This window comes from Molossus molossus, unplaced genomic scaffold (assembly GCF_014108415.1).
Source record: "Molossus molossus isolate mMolMol1 unplaced genomic scaffold, mMolMol1.p scaffold_m16_p_1, whole genome shotgun sequence".
In the NCBI taxonomy this organism is placed as follows: Eukaryota; Metazoa; Chordata; class Mammalia; order Chiroptera; family Molossidae; genus Molossus; species Molossus molossus.
Genome location: NW_023425344.1, coordinates 219571515 through 219591883, shown reverse-complemented (window position 1 = coordinate 219591883; position 20369 = coordinate 219571515). Strand labels below are relative to the sequence as shown.

Here is a 20369-nt window from a genome sequence, read left to right as displayed (position 1 = left end):
AGGGAAATGTGACCCATAACCAAGAAGAAAAGCAGTCATTTTAAAACAGACCTATAAGACACAGAGGATGATAGCCAACAAGGAAACTAAAACAACAACTAAAAGTATGTACTAGGCCCAGCTGGTATGGCTCACTGGTTGAGCATCGACCCATGCATCAAGAAGTCGCAGGTTCAAATTCCAGTCAGGGCACATGCCCAGGTTGTGGGCCCAATCCCCAATGGGGGGGGCATGCAGGAGTCGGCCAATCAGTGTTCTCTCTTATCGATGTCTTTTATCTCTCTCCTTCTCCTTTCTTCTCTTTCTAAAATCAATGAAGAGCCCTGGCTGGTTTGGCTCAGTGGTTAGAGAGTCATCCCGTGGACCAATGAGAGCCAGGTTCGATTCCGGCCAAGGGTATGTACCTGGGTTGCAGTTCATCCCTGGCCCTGGTCAGGGTCATGCGGGAAGCAACCAGTCGATGTGTCTCTTTTGCATCGATGTTTCTCTCTCTCTCTCCCCCTCTCTCCCTCCCTCCTAATCTGTCTAAAGATAAATGGAAAAATGTCCTCAGGTGAGGATAAAAAAATAAACACATAAATAAAATCAACAAAAAAAATTATTAAAAAAAAAAATTTGCTAGGATTTCAATTTAAAAACAATTATGTTAAAAAAAATAAAAACTATAAATAAAAAAATCTGAAAAAATTTTAAATTCTCTGGAAAAGATTAAAAACAGATACTACAGAGGAAAAGTTAAATAAACTTGAAGACGGAGGATTAGAAAAGATCGTAATCACACACAAAAAAAACAAATTTGTAATTATGAATGATGATAAACATTAACTGGACTTGTTGTAGAGATCATTTCACAACATATACAAATACTGAATCATTATGTTATATACCTGAAACTAATATAATGTTTTATGTCAGTTAAAAAAAAATTATCCAAAGAGAAAATTATCTAGAAAAAAAATCTGAGTTTTGATTAAAAAAGAAAAATTTCAAAGCAGCCATTGTTTACAGCACTTATCTTCAGATACTGTATATTATAGTTTTCACCACGTTGGTATCACCTCACATGAACTGTTCAGATGATCAAAGTCAAATAAAAGCCATCCATCATCATTAGCAAGAAAGCAATTTATATCATTGGTTTTCAGAGCCAGTGAAAATCTATAGGCTTTACCCATTTTGACATTCAGCTTGAATAAAGATTTCTCTAAATAAAACTTATCATCAAACTTGTGTCAGTGTATACTGAAAATAAGCTTAGTCGTGGGCATATGCAGAATTCCCAATGTATTTTATTTTATTTTATTTTATTTATTTATTTATTTTGTTTAAATCCTCACCCAAAGATATTTTTCCATGTATCTTCAGATAGAGTGGGAAGGAGAGAGAGAGATACATCAGTGTGAGAGAGATACATCAATGGGAGAGAGACACATCTATTGGCTGCCTACCAAATGACCCCAAATAGGGCCAGGGACTGAACCGAAACTAAGGTCCTTGCCCTTGACCGGAATGGAATCTGCGACTCTTAGTTCCACAGGTTGACGCTCCAATTGCTAAGCCAAACCAGCCAGGGCTGTTTACATTTTTTAATCTTTATTGTTGATAATATTACGGATGTCCGTCCACTTTTTTCCCCCATTGATCCCCTTCTCCCTACTGGCCCCTCTGTCTTCACCACACTATTTTCTATATCCATTCGTTATGCACATATACATATAAGTTCTTTGGTTTATCTCTTCCCACCCCCTTCCCTGTATTATGCTAATCGAAATAAGCCAGTCAGATCAAGTATCACATGATCTCACTTACATGAGCAAAATAAACTGACGACCAAAATTGATCCAGATACATGGAAGCAGGAAACAGAAAGATTGATGAACCCACGTATTTTAAAATACAAATAAAACTATAATTTGGAAGAGAAAAATAGTCACAGGGAAAAAATACATAGAGGGTAAAAAGAATGCCTGGACTTCTTATCAGAAAAAAAACACATGCTAGGACAATAGACCAACAACATTTTTTTTAAACTACTAAAATACAAAGAAATGACAAAAACACACTTTGTTATCCAGTGAAAATTACTTCAAAAGTAAAAGCAGGTTTCTGTGAAAGCAAGCTGTCATTTAACTTAGGTAAATACCTAGGAGTGGAATTGTTGGGTCATATATATATTTTTAATGTATGTTTGGCCCTGGAAAGTTTGGCTCAGCCATTGGAATGGGAGCGTAGGCCTGCAGACTGAAGGTTCTCGGGTTTGATTCCCAGTCAAGAGTGCATACCTGGCCCAGCTGGTGTGGCTCAGTGGTTGAGCATTAACCCATGCACCAAGAGGTCACCAGTTCAATTCCCTGGTCAGGGCACATGCCCAGGTTGTGGGCCCAATTCCCAGTGGGGGCGATGCAGGAGGCAGCCAATCGATGTTCTCTCTCATCGATGTTTCTATCCTTCTCTCCCCCTTCCTTTCTCCTTAAAATCAATAAAGAGGTGGGAGGGATAAGGAGGAGGGTGGCTAGGGGGGAAAAAGAGAAACATCTGAAACAAAAATAAATTAATAGAGGAGAGAAAGATGGTGGCAGACAGGACCGGAGGGAGGGTGAGTGTGTGAGAGAGTGAGCTAGTGTGTGAGAGAGTGTGAGTGGACATGAAGGTGGACGACCAAACTTGAGCAGTACAGAGACACGGAGCAGAAGGTTCCTATGCTGTGGACAGGGAGCAACCAGCTATCGCAGCAAGTGGCTCTTCAGGGCGCTTCTCCCTGCACCTCGAGGGGGTCCCACCATTTTGGAAGATCCCAGGTCTTCCCTGGGAGGAGGCAGTGGGAGCAGCTAGGGCCCAGCAACCTGAGCTCACCAGTGCACCTGGCACCATCAGACCAGTGGACACCCTGTGTCAACACAGACCAGTGCATAGTAGTGGAGCTGCCAAGGTACTGGTTGCAAAAGCCACAAATGGCCAGGAGCCGACCACCATCCCCGAGTAGCAGCCCTATCAGAATCGAGATATACCCCCAGCAACAGAGGCTGTGGAGCAGACATCCATCCCCAGGCATTAGAAGAACAGACCAGCAGCTGACACCCATCCCCAAAAACTACAACAAAGGTTGAGCAGGAGTTGAGCCCCAAGGGGCAGCAGCACTCCTCAGCTGCCAACGGCAGGAAAAAGTAAAGAAAAATACTCAAATAGAGCAGCAAATGGAAAAAAAATTTAAAAAGCAGGAGGGAAGTTTAAGGGAGCTGTGGGACAATACAAAACATAACAACATTTGCATTATAGGGATACCAGAAGGAGAAGAATCAGAGAAAGGAATAGAGAACCCGTTTGAAGAAATAATGACAGAAAACTTGCCTAAACTGGTGAAGGAAAAAGTCACACAAGTCCAGGAGCAAGATGAACCCCAGAAGACCCACAGCTAGACACATCATAATAAAAATGGCAAACATTAAAGACAAAGAAAGAATCTTAACGGAAGCAAGAGTGAAACAGAAAGTTACCTATAAGGGAGCTCCCATTAGACTGTCAGCTGATTTCTTAATAGAAACAATGCAGGCCAGAAGGGAGTGGCATGAAGTATACAAAGTAATGCAAGGCAGGGGTCTGAATCCAAGACTACTCTATCCAGCAAGGCTATCATTCAAAATTGAAAGAGAGATAAAGAGCTGCACGAATAAAAAAAAAAAAAAGCTAAAGGAATTTACCACCACCAAACCAGCACTGCAAGAAATGCTGAAGGGAGGAGGAGGAGGAGGAAGAGGAGGAGGAGGAGGAGGAGGAGGAGGAGGAGGAGGAGAAGAAGAAGAAGAGAGGGGTGGAACACAGGCATAAAATTAAAATGGCAACTAATAACTATCTATCAATGACTACCTTAAATGTAAATGGCTTAAATGCTCCAATCAAAAGACATAGGGTAGCTGATTGGATAAGAAAACATGACCCATATATATGTTATCTACGAGAGACCCACCTCACAACAAAAGACTCACACAGGATGAAAGTGAAGGGATGAAAAAAATTTTCCAAGCAAATGGAAATGAAAAATAAGCTGGTATAGCAATACTCATATCTGACAAGATAGACTTCAAAACAAGGGCCATAATAAGAGAGAGAGAAGGTCACTACATAATATTAAAAGGATCATTCTAATGAGAGGATATAACCCTGGTAAACATATATGCACCAAACACAGGTGCACCACAATATACTGAAAAACTTCTGGAGGTCTTCAAGGGAGAGAGAAATAGCAACATGATCATAGTGGGTGACTTTAACACACCACTGACACCAATGGATAGATCTTCTAGACAAAAAATTAACAAGGACATAGAGTCCTTACAAAACAAACTAGATCAGGTGGACTTCACTGATATTTACAAAACATGTCACCCCAAAGCTGCAGAATATACATTCTTCTCAAGTGCACATATATTATTCTCAAAGATACACCACATATTAGGACACAAAGCAAGTCTCTACAAATTCAAAAAAACTGAAATCATATCAAGCATTTTCTCAGATCACAATGACATGAAACTAGAACTCAATTACAATACAAACACACAAAAACATTCAAACACTTGGAGGCTAAATAGCATGTTATTGAACAGCAAATGGGTTACTTCCTGGAAACCAATGAAAACAAACACACAACAACACAAAATCTATGGGACACAGTGAAAGCAATCCTGAGAGGAAAGTTCATAGCACTACAGGCCTACCTCAAGTAACAAGAAAAATTCCTAATTGACTTTCTAACCCTACAACTTAAAGAACAGGAAAGTAAACAAAAAGAAAAACCCAGAGCTAGTAGGAGGAAGGAAATAGTAAAGGTCAGAGCAGAAATAAACGACATAGAGACTAAAAAAACAAATCAAAAGATCAATGAAACAAAAAGCTGGTTCTTTGAAAAGATAAACAAAATCGATGAACCTTTAGCCAGATTCACCAAGAAAGACAGAACAAAAAAGACAGAAACCAAATAAACAAAATCAGAAATGAAAGAGGAGAAGTAACAACTGACACCACAGAAATACAAAGGATCATCAAAACATACTATGAACAATTATATGCCAACAAATTGGACAACCAAGGAGAAATGGACAAATTTCTAGAAACACACTGAGTCTCCCAAAACCGAACCAGGAAGAGATAGAAAACTTGAACAGACCAATAACAACAAAGGAAATTGAAGATGTAATTAAGAAACTCCCAGCAAACAAACGCCCGGCCTGGGATGGCTTCACGGGGGGGTTTTACCAAACATTCAAAGAAGATCAAATACCCATTTCTCCTCAAACTATCCAAAAAATCCAAGAGGACAAAACACTTCCAAACTTATTTTATAAGGCCAGCATAATCCTAATGACAAAATCGGATCAAGTCACTACAAAGAAATAAAACTACAGGCCAATATCCCTGATGGACATAGATGCCAAAATCTTTAACAAAATATTAGCAAATCAGATCCAGCAATACATCAAAAAAATTATTCATCATGACCAAGTGGGTCATGATAGGATGGTACAATATTCACAAATCAATAAATGTGATGCACCACATAAACAAAAGAAAAGTTAAAAACCATATGATCATATCAATAGATGCTGAAAAAGCATTTGACAAAATCCAGCACCCATTTCTGATACAAACGCTCTACAATGTGGAAATAGAGGAATCATATCTCAACATAATAAAGGTATTGTATAAAAAACCTACAGCCAACATCATACTCAATGGGCAAAAACTAAAAGCATGCCCCTTAAGAACAGGAACAAGACTTTCCCCACTCTTATTTAACATAGTACTGGAAGTCTTTGCCACAACAATTAGACATGAAGAAAAAATAAAGGGGATCCAAATTGGAAAGGAGGAAGTGAAACTGTCATTATTTGCAGATGACATGATATTATACATAGAAAACCCTAAAGATTCCATCAAAAATCTACTAGACTTAATAAATGAATTTGGCGAAGTAGCAGGATACAAAATTAACATCAAGAATTCAACAGCATTCTTATACACCAATGATGAACTCACAGAAAGAGAAACTAAAAAAACAATCCCATTTACCATTATGGCAAAAAAATTAAGATAACTAGGAGTAAACTTAACCAAAGAAATAAAGGACCTATTCGCAGAAAACTACAGGTCATTGAAAAAAGAAATAGAGGAAGATATAAAAAAAGGGAAAGCACATACCTTGTTCATGGATTGGAAGAATTAACATCATTAAAATGTCCATACTACCCAAAGTAATGTATAGATTCAATGCAATCCCCATCAAAATACCAACGACGTACTTCACAAAACTAGAACATTCCAAAACTTTACATGGAAGCAAAAAAGACCCCAAATAGCCACAGCAATCTTGAAAAAGTATAACAAAGTAGAAGGGATCCCATTACCAGATTTCAGGTTATACTATAAAGCCACTGTAATCAAAACAGCCGGGTACTGGCACATGAACAGGCAGATAGATCAATGGAACAGAATAGAGAACCCAGAAATGGACCCAAGACAATATGCTCAATTGATATTTGACAAAGGGGGCAAGTGCATACAGTGGAGTAAAGACAGTCTCTTCAATAAGTGGTGTTGGGAAAATTGGACAGCTACTTGCAAGAAAATGAAGCTAGAACACCAACTTACACCATACCCAAGAATAAACTCAAAATGAATCAAAGACTTAAATGTAACTCGTGAATCCATAAAAATCCTAGAAGAAAATGCAGGCAACAAAATCTCAGACATCATATGCAGCAGAATTTTCACTGATACAACACCTAAGGCAAGAGAAACAAAGGAAAAAATGAACACATGGGACTACAGCAAACTAAAAAGCTTCTGCACAGCAAAAGAAACAACCATCAAAACAAAAAGGTATCCCACTATATGAGAGACAATAATCGCCAATGATGCATCAGATAAGGGGTTAATTTCCAAAATATATAGAGTGCTCATACAACTCAACAAAAGGAAAACAGAACCCAATGGGCAGAGGACCTAAATAGATACCTCTCCAAAAAGGACAAATGGCCAAGAGACATATGAAGAAATGCTCAATGTTACTAATCAGAGAGATGCAAATGAAAACAACTATGAGGTATCACCTCACACCTGTCAGAATAGCCGCCATCAACAAATCATCAAACAACAAATGTTGGCAAGGGTGTAGAGAAAAGGGGACTCTAGTACACTCCTGGTGGGAATGCAAAGTGGTGCAGCCACTGTGGAAAACACTATGGTGTTACCTCAAAAAGTTAAAAATTGAACTGCCATTTAAGCCAGTGATCCCACTTCTAGGAATATACCCTAAGAAACCTGAAACACCAATCAGAAAGAATATATGCACTCCATGTTTGTAGCAGCACTATTTACAATAGTTAAGATCTGGAAACAGCCCAAATATCCATCAGTAGATGAGTGGATAAAAAGGCTGTGGTACATGTACACAATGGAGTACTACACAGCTGTAAGAAAGATCTCTTATCCTTTGAGATGACATAGAGGGATCTGGAGCGTATTATGCTCTTGCCACCTTTGTCAAAAATTAATTGAGCATATTGTCTTGGGTCAGTTTCTGGGTTCTCTATTCTGTTCCACTGATCTATCTGCCTGTTCATGTGCCAGTACCAGGCTATTTTGATTATAGTGGCTTTGTAGTATAACCTGAAATCCGGTAATGTGATCCCTCCTACTTTGTTCTTCTTTTTCAAGATTGCTGTGGCTATTTGGGGTCTTTTTTGGTTCCATATGAACTTTTGAAGTATTGGTTCCAGTTCTGTGAAATATGTCGTTGGTATTTTGATGGGGATTGCATTGAATCTATAGATTGCTTTGGGTAGTATGGACATTTTAATGATGTTAATTCTTCCAATCCATGAACAAGGTACAGTGATACCTCGGTTCTCGAATGCCTCGGTTTTCGACCAAATGGAGATTCGAGAAACTTTTGTTTCGGAATCCGAACAAATATTTGGAACTCGAACTTCCGAGATGAGCCGAGTTGAGCCGAATGGCGTTCATTCGGCCCAGCGCGCCTTGCTTGCGTCATCAGTGTGAGTGCAGAGAGAGAGTCACGCTTTGTGGAGTCACGCTTTCCTATTGGGTTTCATTGCTTCGGTTCTCGAACAATTCGGTTCTCGACCGTCCTCCTGGAACGAATTATGTTCGAGAACCGAGGTATCACTGTATATGCTTCCACTTTTTAATATTTTCCTCTATTTCTTTTTTCAATGTCCTATAGTTTTCTGCAAATAGGTCCTTTATTTCTTTGGTTAAGTTTATTCCTAGGTATCTTAATTTTTTGCCGCAATGGTAAAGGGGATTGTTTTTCTAGTTTCTATTTCTTTGAGTTCATTATTGCTGAATAAGAATGCCATCGATTTCTGGATGTTAATTTTGTATGCTGCTACTTTGACAAATTCATTTATTATATCTAGCAGATTTTTGATGGAATCTTTAGGGTTTTCTATGTACAATATCATGTCATCTGCAAATAATGACAGTTTCACTTCCTCCTTTCCATTTGGATCCCTTTTATTTTTTCTTCATGTCTAATTGCTGTAGCTAGACTGTTATGTTCTATAGGCATCAGGTTAATAAAGGGAAATATAAATAAAACTTTTATATAAAAGCTAATTATCAATTATAAAGTATAATTATTTAAAGAGCCCTATACATATATAATTCAATTCAATTCTAAATTAACTTACATCCAACACTATATTTTTAAATAGTTTTTCATTTTATCTCAATTCATTTTCAAAGTATTACAGAATTTACTTAAAATCTTTCTTACTATTCAGCCTCCATATATGGAAAAATGGTAGTTTATAAAATTGTATGTTTATTTCTGGAGGGGCTTATACGCCTGATGTGAGAGATACAGGGCCCTGAGACCATTCTTGAAGTGGGTGCACCAACATGTTCCGTGGTCCCTGCACTGGTTTTAACCACTACATTATAACTTTTTCACCCGAGGGCCAGCTCTACAAAGTGGAATATGCTTTTAAGGCTATTAACTAGGGTGGCCTTACATCAGTAGCTGTCATAGGGAAAGACTGTGCAGTAATTGTCACACAGAAAAAAGTACCAGACAAATTATGAGATTCCAGCACAGTGACTCACTTATTCAAGATAACTGAAAATATTGGCTGTGTGATGACATGAATGGCAGCTGACAGTAGATCCCAGGTACAGAGGGCACATTATAAGGCAACTAATTGGAAATACAAGTGTGGTTATGAGATTCCTGTGGACATGCTGTGTAAATGAATTGCTGATATTTCTCAGGTCTACACACAGAATGCTGAAATGAGGCCTCTTGGTTGTTGTATGATTTTAATGGTATAGATGAAGAAGTTTAAAGCCACTGCAGCAGTCGTTAAACAAACCAAGTCAACTAGCTTTCTTGAAAACAAAGTGAAGGAGAAATTTGATTGGACATTTGGACAGTGGAAACTGTGATTCCCTGTCTGTCTCCTGTTCTATCAATTAATTTCAAACCTTCAGAAATAGAAGTTGGAATAGTCACAGAAGAAAATCCTACATTCAGTATTCTTACAGAATCAGAGATTGATGCTCACCTTGTTGCTCTAGCAGAGAGACTAAACACTGTAGTCAGTTTACCAAATCCATGACCCTACTTGCCTATGTTTTTGGTAACAACAGACCAACGTTATAGAGGCCCCTGGACTGAGAAAGGAACCTGTCCCACTCCTGCCACTGAAGTGGTTAAGACTCTATAAATAAAAACAGCGCTTTTGGGAAAAATAATAAAAAATAAAATAAAATTGTATGTTTATTAATTTAATAAAGTAACAAAAAAGCAAGTAAACATAGTGTCACAAATTAATCTAGCCTTTTAATGCTAGTTGAAATCAACTTTTTTTATGTAAAAGTGCTTGGTGAAATCAAGTGAACTGAAATGTAGAAGAAAGGGAAGGAAAGAGGGAGAAAAGGGGGAAAGAGGAGCACAGGAGGGGAAAGGGAGCGTAGGAGAAGAGAGAAAAAAAATTTCACATCGCTCCTACCAAGATTACAAAATTCTATTTTCTTTCATTACCTACAGAGTCATCTATCATACTTTCATATTGCTTATCAGTAAGGCCACAGCATATACACATATGAATTTAAAATGCCAGGCATCCTGAATACATGAGCAAAAAATACTTATACTTATTCACTGAAACCAGTTTATATCTTAGAAATTAATCATCCTATTTATGAAGTACAAACACATAATCACATTTATGAGGTTTCTATCAGGAGTATATTGTTCACATTAACTCAAGATAACACAACATGTTGTATTTATTGATGCAATTAATTTATACTATTCAAATGGGTCAAAAAATCTGGCTTTGGCATCTTTACCTTCACCCCTGAATTAATTAAGACTGCCCCAAAGGGTAATACTAATGAATTCAAATGAAATATATACTTTAATAATTTTATCTGGTTATCAAGTACATATATATAATATGTACTTAACTGGCATTATGACATAGTAGAAAGAGCAACCATTTCAAATCAATCACTAGCTATGACATATGGGAATTTACCCAACAATAAAATGAGAATAATAATATATCTTCATCACATGAAATAATATATGTAAAAGTGATTTGTTAACTATAACACAATTTAAAAATAACAGTTATGAGCCCTGGTCAGTTTGGCTCAGCCTGCGGACTAATAAATCCCGGGTTTGATTCTGGTCAAGGGCACATACCTCGGTTGCAGTTCGTCCTTGGCCCTGGTTGGGTCATGCGGAAGGCAACCAGTCAATGTGGCTCTATCACATCAGTGTTTCTCTCTGTCTTTCTCTCTCCCTCCCTACCACTTTATCTGATAATAAATAGAAAAATATTCTCGGGTGAGGAATAAAAAAATAACAGTTATGATTATCTTTCCCTTGTTCACTAGAAACTAGGTATACCAGCCTTCTGCCATTTCCCAGAAGATTCCAAGTTCTTACCTATCATGGGGCCTTCATTTTTCCTGTTTCTTCTACCTGAATTGCAATTCCTTTGGTTCATTCTTATAATTCAGATCTCTACTTAAATGTCACCTCTTTTAAGAGACAGTCCCTGACAACATGCATCAATTATAATGTCAGGATATGAGTAAGAGAAAAGCCAACTTAAAGTGGTTTTAAAAATAAGAAAACTTTAATTTCTCAATTGAGAAAAATGTAGCTAATTCAATCACTCCGTGAAATAGTCAAAAATCTCTTTTCATCTTTCTATGCACTCAACACGTTAGCTTTTATACTCAGGCTAGCTCTCTTCATGATAGCAAGTTTAGCTGCCTCAATTCCAGCCACAGGTAATTATGTATAAAAGAACAACTGACAACCTCTTCTGGTCTGTTTCATTTTAAGGGAGAAGAAACATTGTATTAGCCAAGACTGAGTCACCTGTCCCTTGCAAAATCAATCACTGACAAAAGGAATGGGATTACTATTATGGCTTAGACTAATCAGAATTTATCCCTAAGGGTAGGCTCCAGAACAAAATTGAGATCCTGAAAGCAAGAATGAAAGAATGACTACAAGACTCTACAAGAATGCTATAATACCTTATCTCTTTTAAAAAGCACTCACCATCCCCCACTATTCCCTATCACAACACTTACTGACTTACTTATTTCCTACTTTGGGATCAAGCCCACAACCCAGGCATGTGCCCTGACCAGAAATCAAATCAGAACCTCTCAGTCCATGGGACGATGCTCAATCCACTGAGCCACAGTGGCCGGGGACTTACTTATTTCCTATACTCAAAGATATGTACCAGTAGAGCAGGGACATTATAGTGCCTAAAAGAGAACAAGACCTTTATCAATACTAGTCAAATAAAAAAGTGAATGCATGTGTATCGCTCAAATGTACACAAATTTATTTAATATCTATAGTCAAAATCCTAGGCAAAAATAAAAATAAAATAAATCCTCAGAAGAATTGAACTAAGATTCAAAGTCATTTTCATATGTTTATTTTTTTTTTATTGACTGATTTTTTAGAGAGAGAGGAAGGGAGAGAGAGAGAAACATCAATGAGTGAGAACATTGACTGGCCACCTCCTACATGCCCCCTACTGGGGATTTAGCCAACATGGGCATGTGCCCGGGTTGGAGGCTCAATCCCCCAATTGGGGGCGTGCAGGAGGCGCCAATGGATGTTTCTGTCTCACATCAGTGTTTTTATCTCTCTCTCCCTTCCTCTCTCTAAAAAAAAAAAAAAAAAAAAAAAATCAATAAAAACATATTTTAAAAACTGCAAGAGAAGAAAATCTTCTACACATAATTTTTAACCAAAGGACAGGTAACTATATAACTAACTTATGTCAAGTATAATTCCACCCAGAGATAAGCCTCAAACATTTCCTCCCAAATGGCACATTGTTAGGAGAACTAGATAATATAAACTCCATTTAACTTCATTTTTTTACATTCAAGACACAGTGAAGCAACTTTTGGTTCCAGATCAAGGCAGAAAAGACACACTTCTCCCTATCTCTTCCACTAAGAACAGCTACAAACTCTGAACATTCTAGATAAAACAAATACAAGAAAACTGCAAAAGGTGAAAAGGAAAGGCAGATGTGCTAGGGATCCAGGAACTTAAGGAATAAGTGTCAGGGAATTCTGTGAGTTTTCTGTTTGCCTCATATATCCCACAAAGAAGAAAGAATAGAAATAGCAAAAATATGGGTAAATATAATAGATTTTCCCTTCTCTTCCTGAGTTTTCTACACTATGTTTGACAGTTGATGCAAAAAAGTATATGACTCAGTTATGGCATTAAATATATGTAGAGGAAATATTTTAGACACTTATATCATAAATAAAAGAGGGTAGATGGGACTTACAGAGGTAAGGTTTCTACATTTCACTCAAACAGGTAAAACAGCAACACCAGTAGACTGTGTTATATATTTTTAATGCAACACTTTAAGTAACTACTAAAATATCTATACAGCCCAGCCAGTGTGGCTCAGCAGTTAAGCTTCGACCCATGCATCAGAAGATCGCCAGTTCGATTCCCAGTCAGGGCACATGCCCAGGTTGTGGGCCCAATCCCCGCTGCGAGGTATGCAGGAGGCGGCCATTCAATGTTCTCTCTCATCGATGTTTCTATCTCTCTCTCCTTCTCCCTTCCTCTCTCTCTCTAAAGTCAATAAAGAAAAAACTTTAAAAAATAATAATAATAAAATATCTATACAGCCCTGGCCAGTTTAGCTCAGCGGTTTGAGCGTCAGCCCACAGTCCAGAAAGACCTTAGCCATTCCTGCTAAGGGCATATACCTGGGTCGCAGTTTGTTCCCGGCCCCAGCTGGGGACGTGTGGGTAGCAGCCAGTCAATGTGTCTCTCTCATTCACATCGATGTTTCTCTCTTTCTTCCTCCATCTCGCTCTATCTGAAGATCAATGCAAAAATTGTACTCGAGTGAGGGTAAAATAAATATATATGTACATATATATATATGTACACACACACACACAAAGAGACATTCAATAATATTTAGCAATATAGTCACTGGAGGTTTAATAGCAAGTGAGTTTTAGAATCAACTAGAGGAGTTTTTGCCCATTGTCTCTACTTTCTAGTTATGTGACCGTGGCCAAATTATGTAATCTCTCAATAAATTGGAGGTAATAACATTCATTTTGGATCAATTAGAGTTAAAACATATTAGCTGCAATTATTATTCCTAATATTATTATTATGTTTTGATTGAATCAGACTATTAACCCTCTCTATTTATTTTTGCTAGTGTAAATAAATAAAGTAGTCTAGAACTTAAATATGTAAATATGTATCTAAATATGTATGTACAGTCATCTAGATTAGCATCTAGATGAACTTGATGAGTGAAACCTACGATTATTTATTAGTAAATAAAAAAGTTATAGTTAGCTTTTCCTTAATCCCACAGACTTTGTACCATAAAATCTTACAATCTCCTCGATATCAGTCTTGGCAATGATTTTTTTTAAATTTGACATCAAAAGCAAAGACAATAAAAGCAAATATAAACAAGTGCTCTGTGCAAAGGAAATCATAAAAAACAAAAAGGCAACCTATAGAATGAAAGAGAATATTTGCAAGTCACATATCTCATAAGGATATAATATCTAAAATATGTAAAGAACTCATATAATTCAATAGAAAAAAATCCATTTAAAAAATGGACAGAGGCCCTGGCCGGTTTGGTTCAGTGGTTAGAGCATCGACCCGTGGTCCAGAGAGACCGGGTGCGGTTCCCACTAAGGACATATAACCTTGGTTACAATTTGCCCTCAGCCCTGGTTGGGTCATGCGGGTGGCGGCCACTCGATGTGTACCTTTCACATCAATGTTTCTCTCTCTCTCTCTCTTCCTCTCTCCCTCCCGCTCTATCTGAACAAAAAATGAAAAAATGTCCTCAGGTGAGGATATAAATGAATGAATGAATGAATGAATGAATGAATGAATGAATAAATAAATAAATGGACAGAGGATCTGATTAGACATTTTTCCAAAGACGACATACACATGGTCAATAGGAACATGAAAAGGTGTTCAACATCATTAATCATCAATAAAATGCATGTCAAAACCACAATGAGGTATCACCTCATACTTGTTAACATGGCTATCATCAAAAAGACAAGAAATAACAACAGTTGATTACGATGTGGAGAACAAAGAACCCTTGTGCACTTGGTGACAATATAAACTGGTGCAACTACTATGGAAAACAGTATGGAGGATCCTCAAAAAATTAAAAATAGAACTACCACATGATCCAGCAACTCCACTTCTGGGCATGTATTTGAAGAAAACAAAATCATTATCTTAAAAAAGATATCTGTACCCCCATGCTCACTGCACCATTATTTACAATAGCTAAAATATGAAAACAACCTAAGTGTCCATCTACTAAGTATAAATGGTCAGAAATATATATATAAAAAAAAGAGTAAATAGATCCACACTGAAAAAAAGGTAAAAACTTTATAAGAACCACATTTGGTAAATTACAATGAAATACATGACCTCTGTATTGTAGTCTCTGTAGGCGCAGAATTCTAAATTATCCAAATAAAACCAAGTCATAAATTAGGCAACATGAATAAAGAGATTGTAAAATCCTCAACTCAGGCATCTAAACGTTTGTCTGTCCAAAGCTACTAAATTAAATGGGTCAAATCAATTATTTTGGTGTCACAGGAGTCATTAAAAAGTGAAGGCCCAGGTATCAATACATAAATAATATTTTAGAATCATCTTTATGTAAAAGAGTGAAAGATTATCAACCAGTTGCTGTGTAAGCCCCAAAATAATATTTTTTAAACCTCTTCCACAGAAAATGACTAATCCAATGTTTTCTAACTTTTTCCATATTTGCCAAGCCAAATTTTTGAAGAGACACCGATCAGTGTCATTAAAAAGGAATTTACCAGAAAAAAATCTACATGGTTATAAATACTACATTTAACAATGGCATAACAAGTTAACAATAGAAACCTATTTTTAAAAAACCTATTAATATTCTAAAGACAAGAATGACTTATGCCTCTCTTATTAATTTAAACAGCTCTTCTAACCACCCCCAATATCCAACCAAAGTGATTTGATAACTAGCTGTGTAAAGGTCAATGAATTAAATATTTTCTTTTTTCCCATATTTCATATTTTCCATTAATCTAATAAAATTTCACCAATATAAAAAAAGCAGATCTACAGTCTCCTGAACCCCTTAGTCATTTATGCTACTCTCCTTCAATTCTCCTTATATGTTTATTACCCCTGCACACCTCTGTACACAAACCATTAAATTTCAATGGTGCTTTATTATTTATTTATATGTCTTTCTCTCAGTATAAGGACAGGTTCTGCACATTACAGAATACTCCAAACAGCAATAGCTTAGCTCAAACAAGACTGAGGTTTATTACCACACATACAGAAATTTGAGGTTTATTTTCTGTTTTCTTTAGTGAAAGATGTCTAGAGATAGGCAATGTAGAGATACTTGGTTGCACAGTATCCTCAGGGATTCCAGCTTCTAACTTTCTCTTCCTCCATTCTAGGTGCCTGGCTTTCATGGTCAAGATCACCTCTTGGTCTAAAATGTTTGCTAAAGTTTTAATTATAATGCCTTCAGTAAAGGTCAAAAGAAGAAGAGAAACTGAATGGCAAAAAGGGGTCTCTTCCAGCAAGTTAGTGCCCTTTACCAGCACACCCATAATACTTCTGCTTTCATCTCTTGTGCCAGAACTTGGTCACATACGTGGGAAATAGTCTTTTCAGTTCTTTTTAGATCCTTACCTGAGGATATTTTTCTATTGGTTTTTAGATGGGAGGGAGGGGGGCAGAGAAACAGAGAGAGAAACACATCCATTGGCTCACTCCCACATGACCCCAACTTGGGATAGAACCTGCAACCCAGGGACACACATGCCCTTGATCGTGAATAAAACCTACCACCCTTCAGTCAACAGGCCTGAGCTCTAACCACTGAGCCAAACCTACCAGGGCTACAGTCTTTTCTTAAATGCATCAATGTGCTTAGCTTAAAAAAATTTTTTTAATTGGGATTATATTACTATAGAAGAAAGAGAAAACAGATTTTAAGGTTGGGTAGAATACTAGCAACCTGCATCATGACTCCCTATCCATTTTTCACAACTTCTGAATAACCCTCGATTGTGGGAAAAGTTTTATACCATATCTTTAATTTAATAATGCTGACATAGCCCTGGTCATCTTTGCTCAGTGGTTAGAGCATCGGCCCGCAGACTGGAGAGTCCCAGGTTTGGTTCCCGCTAAGGGCACGTATCTCGGTTGCAGTTCGTCCCAGGCCCTGGTTGGGGTCATGTGGGTGGTGACCATTCAATGTATCTCTCACATCAATGTTTCTCACTCTCTTCCTCCTGCTCTATCTGAAGGTAAGTGCAAGAATGTCCTTGGGTGAGGGTAAAAAATAAAAATAAAAGACTTTAAAAAAAAAAATAATGCTGTCATAAAAATTTTTCTCAATTAATGCTTTTACTTCCTTGATCATTTGTGGAGTGTGGCCAATTCTAAACAGTACTGATATCACAACAGGTATAAATAAGATTTCAGTTGTGAAGTCTTATTGGATAAGATTTTTCATCTACTACATCTTGTGCATCAGCTGGGATAGAAAAGTAGATTTGTTTTGCCCAACGGAATGCTGGAACTCACTCTGTGTGTCTTGACCAGTTAACAAAGCAATGGAGCTCCAGTATGGTCTCTTCTGTTACAAATCTTTAATCTATCTTTATTCCACAGACAAAGCTACTACATCATCATAACTGTCATCAATCCCACTCACTGTAGTATCTTCATTTGCTGAACATGTACTAGGTCCCCCAGTGCAAAGTGTTTTATTCATTCAGGTATCATAACAGCCCTACTATGTTATTTTTAATCTTGATTTTATTGAAGATAATAGCAAACATTTACTTACTGACTGTTTATTTTGTGTCAGGTTACTCACAGTGTTTTATAGATATAAACTATTATTATCCCTAATGTACAAATGAGAAAGAGGAGACTGAAAAGTTAGTAACTTGCCCAAAGTTACGCGGCTTATAAAAATAGAAGAGCCAGGATTCAAATCCTCACAAACTGGCTCCACAGTCCACTGAACTAACTACTATTAATATAATTTAATACTAATACCAAATAAACCAGCAGAGGGTAAGTAACTTGCCTAAGGTCACAAAACCAGGAGAAGCCCAGATTCATAGCCAGAATTATTTAACTACGGAGAGTTGTTCTAAACGCTAAATGACTCAAAGCAATATGATTTGGCTTTCCAAGGAATTATTACTCTTCAGGAACAGGGTTACAAGGGAACATACTACCAATATAACAGATACCTCTAGACCTGGCTGGTTTGGCTCAGCAGTTAGAGCGTTGGCCTGCAGTCCAGAGAGACCTGGGTTCGGTTCCCGCTAAGGACATGTACCTCGGTTGCAGTTTGTCCCTGGCCCTGGTTGGGTCGTGTGGGTGGCAACCACTCAATGTATCCTTTTCACATCGATGTTTCTCTCTCTCTCTTCCTTTCTCTCCCTCCCACTCTATCTGAACAAAAAATGAAAAAACAAAAACAAAACAAAAAACAAAAAAACATATCTGTTATTTTACCATGAATTTCAATGGTAAGCAATTTAGGGGAATGAAATGCAGTGCATCCATGTTGCTTGCCTAGGCAGCACTACAGGCAGACCAATTTCTTTTAGTAATAGTAGACCAAAAACAAAAGCAGCTTTGCCAAACAGATCTAGTGACTGTCATATATCAGTCTGAATTTTCTCACTAATAGTCATTAGTATGTAAGAGATCTTGAATATATTTTACATCTAGATATTTCACATCTACTATCAAAGAAGTAAAGCATGGACACCAAATTCAATGGATATATCTGGAAGCAGTAATTTTTTAAAGTTAACACAAACATTTTTAAAGAAATCATAAAAAGTAACAGAATCAAATAAAGACATTTTGTTGTCATCTGTCAGAATCAATGCATTTATAGTTCTCTTACCTGTAATTTAGGGGTGAGAGATGTAAATTATGGCCATAAATTTCTTCAATGATTTTTCTTAAGCTTTACAATGTACAATTCTGTTACCAGAAGTAAAAATGCCTTTGTTAGACCTGAGCACACAACATACAAATCATAATACTACTACTGGCTTATTTTCAAACATTCCCTTAAGAATTTCAAGCCTCACTTCCAAGAACATCACAGACACACAAGGACTATCAAGTAGGACACCATGCATCTAGTATAGTAACTAAAACAATGTAAGCACTAATGATAAAGAATAAAGCTCAGTGACCAATTGAGTCAATTATATGTATAAGAGTCATTAACTCTTCCATAGTACCTCATATCCTTCAAAAATACATTAGGCCAGTGCTTTCTTCATCAAACACACACTTTTTTCATAATTCCAAACTTAAGACGGAATTAACCTCACACCAATTTATTTATTTATTTGGTTTGTTGTTGTTGTTGTTTTAAATCCTCACCCAAGAATATTTTCCCACTGATTTTCAGATAGAGTGGGAGGGAAGGAGAGAGAAAAACACTGGTGTGATGTTCCTCCCGCATGACTCTGACCAGGGCTAGGGCCAGGGATTGAACTGCAACTGAGGAACATGCCCTTGACTGGAATCAAACCCACAGCTCTTTAGTCCAAGGGCCAACACTCTAACCACTGAGCCAAACCAGCCAGAACAACCTCATACCAATTTACATGTTTATATTCTACTTCCAATTACCAATGTTTTTAGACTAATTGGAAGAATTTTAAAGTAATAATGAACAGTACTAAAATTATACTATTTCACTATACCTCAATAGATGGAATATAAAACATTTTTATTGCCCTGGCCGGTTTGGCTCAGCAGTTGGGGCACTGGCCCGCACACCAATGAGTCACAGGTTTGATTCTGGCCAAGGGCACAAACCTCAGTTGTGGTTTGTCCCCGGCCCCGGTTGGGGTCATACAGGAAGCAACCAGTAGATGTGTCTCTCTCACATCGCTGTTTCTCTCTGTCTCTCTCTCCCTCCCTCCCTCCCACTCTATCTGATGTTAAATAGAAAAGTATCCTCGGGTGAAGAAAAAAAATTTTTTTTATTAATAAAATGTTCCTATTCTAAGATTTGTTGTTTTTTAGTTACAGTGAATCTGTTTTTTTTTTAAAGTATCATAAAACAGCTAGTAATCTTCAGTGAGGCATAAAAGTAGCAAAAAGAATCAGCTATTATAAATCATTAGTTACACCAACTTTAATTTAATGCATCAGTTGACTGCTAACTAATATTAGATGAAAAGCAGCCAAAGAAGGTTTTATTTACAGCTATGTGTGGAAGAATAACAGAAATGTTGTTATTAAGATTAAATTAAGCAATATTTAAACAATTGATTTTTACAAACAATAGCATTTGAACACAAACAATATGCATCTGTATGTATCTGACCTTGGACAATAAGCAGCTCAACATTGACTCCTAAGAAAAGAGAAACAAAAGAGGTGAGCCCTATAATTACCTGGGATGTCTTTCTCTATGCATTTTAGGGACTGCAGTATGCAGTAGGGGAAACCCAAATAAAACTCGGTGTATTGCTGAGTTGAAAAGGCAGAGATTATTGTACAGAAAGGCCAAGGCAAAAATTATTTGGGGGGAAAAGTCCCTGAAGAGAGTTACTCCAAGACCTGTGTGTGTGTGTGTGGGGGGGGGGAGTTGACCCCACCCTACCCCTTGAATACCAATCTGCACATGCACAGGGTAAAAACCCATAAAGTTGAGAAAAAATAACTTCTTAGAAAGAAAAAC

The 20369-nt window shown here is 37.2% G+C and overlaps 1 protein-coding gene and 1 pseudogene across 15 annotated transcripts in view; one reads left to right on the top strand and one right to left on the bottom strand.

The window, feature by feature from the left end:
- The window catches only part of FUT8 (fucosyltransferase 8), a 232076-nt gene that overhangs the window by 130036 nt on the left and 81671 nt on the right, over positions 1–20369 (bottom strand). For 11 of the 15 annotated variants that reach the window (XM_036277553.1, XM_036277527.1, XM_036277562.1 and 8 more), the window contains 2 exons: positions 20013–20042; positions 18567–18646 (listed from right to left, as the gene is read on the bottom strand). The exons of 2 other annotated variants lie outside the window; for them this stretch is intronic. The gene's annotated coding sequence lies outside the window, so the exon portion shown is untranslated. The remainder of the gene's footprint in view (positions 1–18566; positions 18647–20012; positions 20043–20369) is intronic. 2 more of the 15 variants (XM_036277619.1, XM_036277612.1) reach the window with 1 other exon arrangement.
- LOC118623495 lies at positions 8923–9638 on the top strand (annotated as a pseudogene).